Raw genomic sequence first — 9,833 nt, 5'->3', positions numbered from 1 at the left:
CCCCCATCCTCCTCTAGCTTATCTCTCCACGCTTCAGGCTCTCTGCCTTTATTCCTGATGAAGGGCTTTTGCCCGAAACGGGCAGCACGGTGGCACAGTGGTTAGCACTGCTGCCTCACAGCGCCAGAGACCCGGGTTCAATTCCCACCTCAGGCGACTGACTGTGTGGAGTTTGCACATTCTCCCCATGTCTGCGTGGGTTTCCTCCGGGTGCTCCGGTTTCCTCCCACAGTCCAAAGATGTGCAGGTCAGGTGAATTGGCCATGCTAAATTCCCCGTAGTGTTAGGTAAGGGGTAAATGTAGGGGTATGGGTGGGTTGCGCTTCGGCGGGTTGGTGTGGACTTGTTGGGCCGAAGGGCCTGTTTCCACACTAAGTAATCTAATCTAATAAAAAAACGTCGATTTGGATGCTGCCTGAATTGCTGTACTCTTCCAGCACCACTAATCCAGAATCTGGTTTCCAGCATCTGCAGTCATTGTTTTTACCCTCTCTCTCTCTCTCTCTCTCTCTCGTCTGTCTAGATTGAAGTGAAATTGGTGGAGGTCTGTGAGCCCTACCTCCTATAATTTTGGTCTCTACCACATCCTTTAATTTCATAATTCAACATTTAGGAAAGTACCTTCAGCTGCCTGGAACCTAATCTAAGGAATTTCCCTATCATCCCAAGCATATCTTTCCAACTCTTGCCCTCTCTTTTAACAAACTCATTGAAACTTTCCTCTGACTCCCCTTAAAGTTACCTGTTCTAATATTTGCATAAGTGTGTTCAATTTTGTTTTACAGTATTCTTCTAATACACACACTCATTTTATTGCCTGAAGGTCACTGTTAAAAATGAAAATGTGGAAGCACTGGGTATCTGTGAACTTGTTGTCCTGTAATCTTAAGCTTGTTCATATAACTTGATAAAATTTTACTAGGAGATCTTTCAGTCAATAAATGAATCAGTCGCCAAATTGCAGGACATTTGAATACATTCTTTTTTAAAAGAATGCTTGCACCAACTAACACTGCCAACAATTATAGTTACAGAGTTTATACCTTCAACCTCATCGAGCACTTCAGTCCAAAGTACATTTTCCTGAATGTTCATTGGTAATCCAGTGATTTTGAATCAGATAAAACCAAATTAGCAAAAATGTATCTGAATCCTGTGATACCTAGTTTGCTTTAAGTTTAACCAAGTGTTGTTCACTTATTTAAAGCAGAGTCTAGTCAAAGAAGGCATAAATTAGAAGATAAATAAGGGTACAACCTTACCTCACACAAAGTAATGTTGTATTAGGAGTGACGGTCCTTAACATCCGCATTCATTCTTTTACCCAGTCCGAAGAGCAAAAATCGGATGCATGTAAATAACCTAATGATGCACGTAATCATGCATATTAACTTAGACACTGAGTCATTTCAGAGGCATCATTTAACATGCCTGTGTGTGTATGTGTATACACAAGATTACATGACTGGAAGGGTCTAAAAAGTGGAAGAGATTTTGCATAAAATTGCAGCTGCTTATTCATCAACTGAGACAGTTTTGGTTGGTGTGTTGCATTATTAAGCAAGAGTTCAGTTTTCCACTAAGGATTTAGTAATCATTTCCAGCCTATATGCTTACCATCATGCAAGACAGTTTTTGAGGATGGAAAACACTTTTAAAGCAGTTTTTAATTATTGAGGTTGAGGTGCAGCTTTGGAAAGGACAACTAGATTCCAAGATCTCTGTAAATTATTGCTGATATTAAGATAATAATACTCAATTGTGCTCAAAATAATAGGCTGTTGGACCTACTTTAAAGATTGAAAATGTATTGCAACTGTTGAGCAGGATTACTATGCTCCATTACTGGGAGGTTACAAACATCGAAGAAGCTACATTTAATACTAACAAAGATTTGGCCAAAGATTTCGGAATTATTTTCTCTGTTCTGTAATAGGCAAGACATTTATTTACACAGTAAAACCAAATCAGAATATCTAACTGTGGAGTGTTTCATGTATTATGAAACCACAATAAAGTGTTTGGAAAGATGGTCCAGCTCATTCCATACTAAATCTATTTTATTCTACAAAATGTTTTGTTTCACTCGCTTAACAGTTAGAAATGTAAACTCTTGGGAATGTTAAAACATAAAGAATAAAAAATTGCAGAATGAATAAAACAAATGTGTTGAACTCCAAGGCAATTCCTTCCAGGTACTTGAATCAATCCCTTGATTCATTCTTGGGATGTGGGCATCAGTGGCAAGTCCAACATGATTACCCTTGAACTGACTGCTTCCTCAGCCATTTAAAAGTGCAGTTAAGAGTTGGTCACGTTGCTATAGCTCTGGAATCAGTCCAGATAAGGATGACAGAATAAAAGCCAGGTGAGTCATTTGCAAGGACCAATGATAATTTCATAGTGACAAGTTCTGAGACTCGTTTTCAATTCCAGATTTATGATTTACTTTAAATTCCAGAAGTTGCTTTGCTGGAATGTTTTTAATTAATTCACGGGATCAAGGGCGTTGCTGGTTAGGCCAGCATTCAGTGCCCATCCTTAATTGCCCGAGGTCAGTTAAGAGTCAACCACTTGCTGTGGATATAGAGTTACATGTAGGCCAGACCAGGTAAGCACAGCAGTTTCCTTCCCTAAAAGGACATTAGTGAACCTGAAGGGTTTTTCTCCAACAATGATTAATGCTTTCATGGTCAACATTGGATCCTTCTTTTCAAATTTTACCATCTCTCAAGTTTTATTCTTATTGCTGATACACTGTTACCCATTTTACACATTAGACAACTTCAAAACCTATCCCTGGATCCTTCTTATATTTTATAATTACCAAGATTTTATGACATAACTTCGGTACAGGTGGGACTTGAACCTGTTTTTCCTGGGCCAAAGGTAGGACACCACCAACAATCTATACCCTGAATCTTTAAATTTGGATGAGTCAATTGGGTTGCATAAGTGCAAACTAGCACAATAATGTGTTCAGGACAAGGCAGCACTGCTGTATAACATACTACTTCCAGTCATGTTTCACATGTGAAATGAAGCGAAGGTGCCAGTGTTGGACTGAGGTGGACAAAGTTAGAAGTTACATGACACCAAGCTATAATCCAATAGATTTATTTGAAACCACAAGCTTGATGTGAAGCACGATAGCTCAGTTGATTGGACAGCTGGTTTGTGTTGCAGAGGGTTGCCAACTGTGCATGAGTTGAATCTGCATCGGGTGAGATCACGTTGAAGGTCTCTCTCCTGGCATGTTGTCCCTCAGGTTAAGCAACCTCCAGTCAGCTCTACCTAATGAGAAAGCAGCCCTCTCTGACTATGATAGCTTTCACCATTAAGGTGCAATGTCAGAGTTCAGAAGTCAAGGAGCTCAATTGCAGGTGAAGTTTAATGAGGAGGATCTCCACATGGGATAATGAATGGAAATCAGCTGCTGGGGTACTGTGAGGTTAAGAGGGACTTGGAGGCTCTGGGGCAGTACCCAATGATCAGACAGAACCCAGTGTTGATGGTGTTCATGTGGGCTGCTGTCCCTCCCATCTGGCCAATTGCAGTGTTTTCATCATTGAACACATAAACAACTTACTTGTAGTTTATATCAGATGCATTCATATGATAGCATGAATCTCAGCAAGTCATAGGAACTGAGTAACAGGATATTATTATGAAAAAGTAAGTAGTTTGGAAATACAAACATCCATTGCTTCAAATTGTGAAGAATCAGGCATAGCCCGGATTCTGCTTAATTTCCAATCTAAGATTTATTGAACAGGAAAGATTGAAACCAAATGTAGGTTACTTTGATGGATATTTCTGTTTCTGAGTTTGTCACCATCCAAGTCAATCTGTGGCATTCTTACCCTCAATTCAATAGGTCTCCTAAGTCTCCGAAGCAGTTTGTTTTTATATACAACCATACCTGAACAATACCCAGGTCTGGGCTAATAAGTGGAAAGTAACAATCATAGTACACAAGCACCAGGCAATGACCATCTCAAATAGAGAGAATTTCACCATCACATCATGACATTCAATGACTTTACCAATGTTGAATCCCCACCATCAACATCTTAGGGGTTTACTATTGTCGAGAAACTGACATGGACCAGCCATACTAATACTGTGCTTCCAAGAGTAGGTCACAGAATCACAGAATTGTTATGGGGGTCATTTGGCCCATTATGCCAACACTGGCTCTTCAAATATGCTGGATCAGAGGCTGGGAATCTGTAGTGTAACTCAACTCCTGACTCCCAAATGTTTATGTACCACCTACAGGTCAGAAGTCAGGATAGTGATGGAAAATTTTCCACTTACCTGGTAGATGTAGCTCCAACAACACAAAAGAAATCCTAGGATAGTCTGAGATAAAGTAACCCATTTGATTAAGACTACATCGACGCACATTCACTCCCTCCATCATCAGTGCATAGTGGCAACAGTGTGTACATTCTACAAAATGCACAACTTCCAAACCTGCAACCTCTACCATCTTGGAGAACGAGGGCAGCAGATGAATGGTAAAGCCATCACCTGCATGTTCCTCCACAAACCAGATACTACCCTGACTTGGAATATCATCACTTAGAAATCCCTCCTTAACACCATTCTAGGTGTCCCTAAACATCAAACTTTGCAGTTTCTCAAGTAGGTCTCTCACCTTTTGAAAAACAACTGGGGATAAGAAATAAATGCTAAGCCAGCAATGTACACATTCCAGAAATTAATTAAAAACAAAAGGAGGCTAGAGAAAAACACAAATGGGAAGAAAAGGAGGAAAGAGGTGGGGTAGCATTCATAATAAGTGACGAGATCAGTAAGTGGGGAGAAATCATCTTAGTTCAGTGGGTGGAAATAAAAAAGTTGGAAAAGAAAGTGGTTTGCTCTTGCTGGAAAGCAAGATTATATGATTCCAGATTATTTCTGTTGCTTCATCTCAGAGATGAGAAATGACAGAAAGAGTTCTGCTTAACTGCTTCTAATCATTAACCAAAAGCTTTGTTAGCTCTTGGCTAGAAGGTTATTTTTATCAGCTTAACCAATGAACATGTGCTGTTAAGTCTGGTTTAAACCATGTTTTGATTACTGTGGATTAGGTATCACAGAAACTAAACTGCATTCTGCTGAGGGGCACAGTGACAGGTTGCAATAACATTTAGTCATGTAAAAAATAGAAATTATATTTTGCAGTCATTTGTTTTAGTTGCTCATTATGTTTGAAAATTAGAATCTCATCGAATTAGTCTGCAGAATATATCCAAATCCCACCATGACAGCTTGAGAGTAGCTGTGGAGAGAAAAGCAGCTAACATTTAGATTGTATTTTGATAGTTCTTTAACCAGAACTGGAAAAAGTAAACTGGCCTTAAATGACTGCAGAGGTAGTGAAAAAGCCTGGGAAAGCAGAAAAGGTCTGCATTAACATGAAAGGCAGGAGAGTTGGTGGACAGGGGAAGAGCTGAATGCCATGGGAGACCACACCACTAGACAGACAGTCTGCACACAAATTGTAGCCCAGGACAGTGCTTATACCAGGTGTAAAAAGACAGCCTACAGGACAGGAAGATCAATGATCCTCAAGCCTTCTGCTGTAAAGGGTGTTACCATCTTCTCTCTGATACCTCACATTAACAAGGGCAACACCCTCTCTAAATCTGTGCTGCACAAACATCTCACGCAGGCTCATTGACTACATCTCTCACTATTGCATGCATCATGTCCACTCAAGGGCTGTCCCCCATCTCATATTCTCAAACTATTAACATTTCTGCCCTTCCTACTTACTCACTGGTCTCACATCACCACCTCTCCTGTTTACTAACTTCTCTTCTATCCACTTCCATTATACTCAACCCCACCGCTCTGTCCCATTGCAGGACAAATTGTCTGACCCAACTCTGGTAACTTCTCAGAGAGAAGATGGTGAATCCACAGTACCCTGCCTGACGTAACCCCAATTGGTTGCACTTGACCTGCAGGACTGATCATGGCCCAATTCCCAGAATGCAAAGACAGTATGGAGTACAGGTTTGGGAGGTCATGTTGCGGCTGTACAGGAGTTTGGTTAGGCCCCTTTTGAAATATTGTGTGCAATTCTGGTCTCCTTCCTATCAGAAAGATGTTGTGAAACTTGAAAGGGTTCAGAAAAGGTTTACAAGGATGTTGCCAGGATTGGAGGATTTGAGCTATAGGGAGAAGTTGAATAAGCTAAGGCTGCTTTCCCTCGAATGTCAGAGGCTGAGGGGTGACCTCATAGAGGTTTATAAAATCATGAGGGGCATGGATAGGGTAGATAGACAAAGTCTTTTCCTTGTGAAAGATATAAAAGAGACCTAAGGGGCAACGTTTTCATGCAGTGTGGTACATATATGGAATGAGCTGCCAGAGGAAGTGGTGGAGGCTAGTACAATTGCAACATTTAAAAGGCATTTGGATGGGTATATGAATAGGAAAGGTTTGGAGGAATATAGACCGGACGCAGGCAGGTGGGACTAGATTGGGTTGGGATATCTGTTCGGCATGGACGGATTGGACCGAAGGGTCTCTTTCTGTGCTGTATATCTCTATGACACGGCTCCTTGAATTCTGGTAGGTCAAAGTGCCTGACTGACTGTGGACAATCCCTTGAATTGCAATTGATCAAGCCCCTCAAGGCGATACTAGACCTCCTCATTACCCCAGTAAGGATTGCTCCCTGTTGACTTTCATACATTGCCGTTTGCATGAAGCATATGCAGTGTGTTTACCATATAAACATGCTGCAAATGTAATGAGGCCATAACACAATGTTGTACAGCAACATGTTAACTGGTCAGTGTTCTCCACAATGACAAACTCCTGGCTTACCTTCTGCGCAAAACGTGATGGAATCCATAGAGCCTATGCCTAAATTGAGCATAAAAGACCTTGTTTGTTATGAAAATCATGTGACCCACACAAAGCCTGGCAGCCCATAGTCAATGCTGAAGTCAATCAGTGCGAGCTGAGAAAGCAATATGAAGTAGACAGAGATGGCAGCTTCCAAGTAAGTGCATGCTGAGTGCACACTAAGAAAACAAACTCAGAGTTGCAAGACATATCCAGTGCAGATGCATGTATCCCTCCATACAATGCAATTTGACAGAAACCTGCAAGTCCCAAGTGTTTCTGAGTTCCACAGTAAAGTTTTAGAGGCGACATGGTAGCTCAGTGGTTAGCACTGCTGCCACACAGCACTAGGGACCCAGGTTTGACTCCAGCCTTGGGCAATTGTCTGTGTGGAGTTTGCACATTCTCCCAGTGTCTGCAGAGGGCTGAAGGAGCAAGCAGCAAGCTAGACTGCTTGCTCTGAATTTCATGTCTGAAATTGTCCCCACCTAGTTTCTGTTCTGTAGATGGGAGAATGGGAAATTGCATATCAACGAGGTGCGATTAACTAATAATGATATTTTAATATATGTTAGTGTGCGTATATTAACCTCTTATTATGCACTTGGTTGAAAAATGGAACATTTTGCTCTCAACATCGGCAGTAAGAAGAGACCCAATCTCTGTCAATTTTCCCAATTTCTTTGCCAATGCCCTCATCACTCAGTAGCTGGGAAAATTCAGCCTGTTGTTTCTTGAAGCATCTCCACCACTAAGGTTAAACTGCCTTGCAGTTTCTGGATTTATCTTTTTTCCTCCCTTGATCAAAGATTCAAAACTAGCAATTCTTCCGGTGTTGCGGCATTACCCCAGAGTCTAAGTAATTTGGATAATTATAGTCAGTGCCTCAACAATTTCTGTCTCATAGTTTGGTGCCCTTCCTTGGTCCTGATGTCTTCTCAATTTCAGTAACATAGCCTATTTGATAATCTTCTTTTCAAGTTTAAATTGCTTTAAACACCTAAATTACCTCCTCTTTCACATGACCTGTGCAGTACCTTCTACCATGGTAAAGACAGATGCAAAATATTTATTGAATACCTCAGCCCTGCCTACTAGCTTCCCTTTAATGTTAGCTACTAGTCTCTTATCACAAGCTCTATTTGTTTTTATTATTTGCATTTTCCACTTCATTTTTGCTGCTTCTTTTTTCAGCCTGGTTCTAGGTTGCATTACCCGTCTAACATCTGCCACTTGCATACTTTTTGTTCCTTCTCTTAATCGCAAATCTCTTCTATCATCCAGGGAGCTCTGGATGTGCCCTATTTTTACCCTTTGCGAGAAGATACCTCAGACCTTTTATTGCATCAAAGATCATAAGAAATGATACGCAGTGGAAGAAAAATCTCAAACTGTGTGCATTCCTTGCACAATCTCCCTACGTTTGAACATGCACCCAAATAGGCTGTCATTTCAATGCAGTTCTGTTGGGAATTTCATCCTTTAGATGAGACTTTCAGACAGGTGAAAATGAGGACTGTAGATGCTGGAGATCAGAGTCAAGATTAGAGTGGTGCTGGAAATGCACAGCAGGTCAGGCAGGAGCAGGAAAATCGCTGCTTCGGGCAGGAGCCCTTCATCAGGAATGAATCTTCGATTTTCATGCTCCTTGGATGCTGCCTGACCTGCTGTTCTTTTCCAGCACCACTTTAATCCTGAGACCTTCAGTGTCCACCTTCTTAAGTGGACTTTAAGATTCCATAATATGATTTGGCAAAGGGTACTGTATCTTTTGCCCTGTCTTGGTTTGTCTTTCAGCCAGCCACCTCAAAATAAAAGCCTTATTGCATTTCTTGGCATTTTTCTGAGTATGTTTGAACTGCCAAGTGATTATATTTTGAAACAGCAATGATATCTCAAAAATAAGTTTTAAGATGCCCTAAGGACATGAAAGATATGATACATATGCCAATAATTTCTTTTTCAGTGCTCTGCGTGAACAATTCTGTAGATTTAAATTTTTCAGAACTCTACTGTTTAGTTAAGGAATTGATACAGCTCCCAAGAACTTTTTGACACATTTGGACAGGTACGAGGATAGGAAAGGTTCAGAGGGATATGGGTCAAATGCAGGCAAATAGCATTAGCCCAGTGTAGGAAACCTGGTCAGCAAGGATGAGTTGGGCTGAAGAGTCTGCCTCCATGCCGTAGGACTCTAATTGTTGCTAGGCCATGGTTAGTAGAAACATTACAGGATGGTTAGTGGATTTTAGAAATATATATCAATCATCACAAGCCTGCTAATGGAATACCACATGGATAGCACAGATTGGAAAATGATAGCGTTCAATGGAGAGGCTCCTGTGACATAGTTGTTGTGTCCCTACCTCAGCAACTGCCTATGTGGAGTTTGTACATACTCCCTGTGTCTGTGTGGGTTTCCTTCAGGTGCTCTGATTTCTTTCCACAGACCGAAAATGCGTATTAAGTGCACCTTTCCTCGAGTGTTAATCTATTCATAGAATCATCAAATCCCTACAATGTGGAAACAGGCCATTTGGCCCATCGAGCACACACTGACCCTCCAGAGCAAGCCCATCCAAACACACCCCTGTACTATATCCCTGTACCCCTGCATTTCCCATTGCTTATTAACGTAGTCTGCACATCGCTGGACACTGTAGGCAATTTGCCATAACCAATCCAGACAATCTGCGCATCTTTGGACTGTGGGAGGAATCCGGAGTACCTGGAGGAAATCCATTTAGCCATAGGGAGAATGTGCAAGTTCCAACAGATTGAAATCACCCATGCTTATTGCACTTTGTCACAAGTACCCAACACTACTTCTTTTGTACTTCAGCCTACATTTTGGATATCATTAAGGGCTTGTAAGCAAATTACGGCTTTTCTCTGCTAATATTCCTCATGTCCACCCAAACCATCTGCATCCTCAAAATTCAAGATCCAAACATTGTCATCAT

General features: G+C 41.2%; 1 protein-coding gene across 1 annotated transcript in view; it reads right to left on the bottom strand.

Moving 5' to 3' along the window:
• Positions 1-1,384, bottom strand: part of LOC122558334 (transmembrane protease serine 9-like) — an 80,923-nt gene extending 79,539 nt beyond the window's left edge. The window contains exon 1 of the mRNA XM_043706789.1: positions 1,263-1,384. The gene's annotated coding sequence lies outside the window, so the exon portion shown is untranslated. The remainder of the gene's footprint in view (positions 1-1,262) is intronic.
• Positions 1,385-9,833: the final 8,449 nt, after the last annotated feature.

The sequence above is a fragment of the Chiloscyllium plagiosum genome, chromosome 2, assembly GCF_004010195.1.
Source record: "Chiloscyllium plagiosum isolate BGI_BamShark_2017 chromosome 2, ASM401019v2, whole genome shotgun sequence".
Taxonomy (NCBI): domain Eukaryota; kingdom Metazoa; phylum Chordata; class Chondrichthyes; order Orectolobiformes; family Hemiscylliidae; genus Chiloscyllium; species Chiloscyllium plagiosum.
This window is presented reverse-complemented; position numbering and strand designations above follow the sequence as displayed.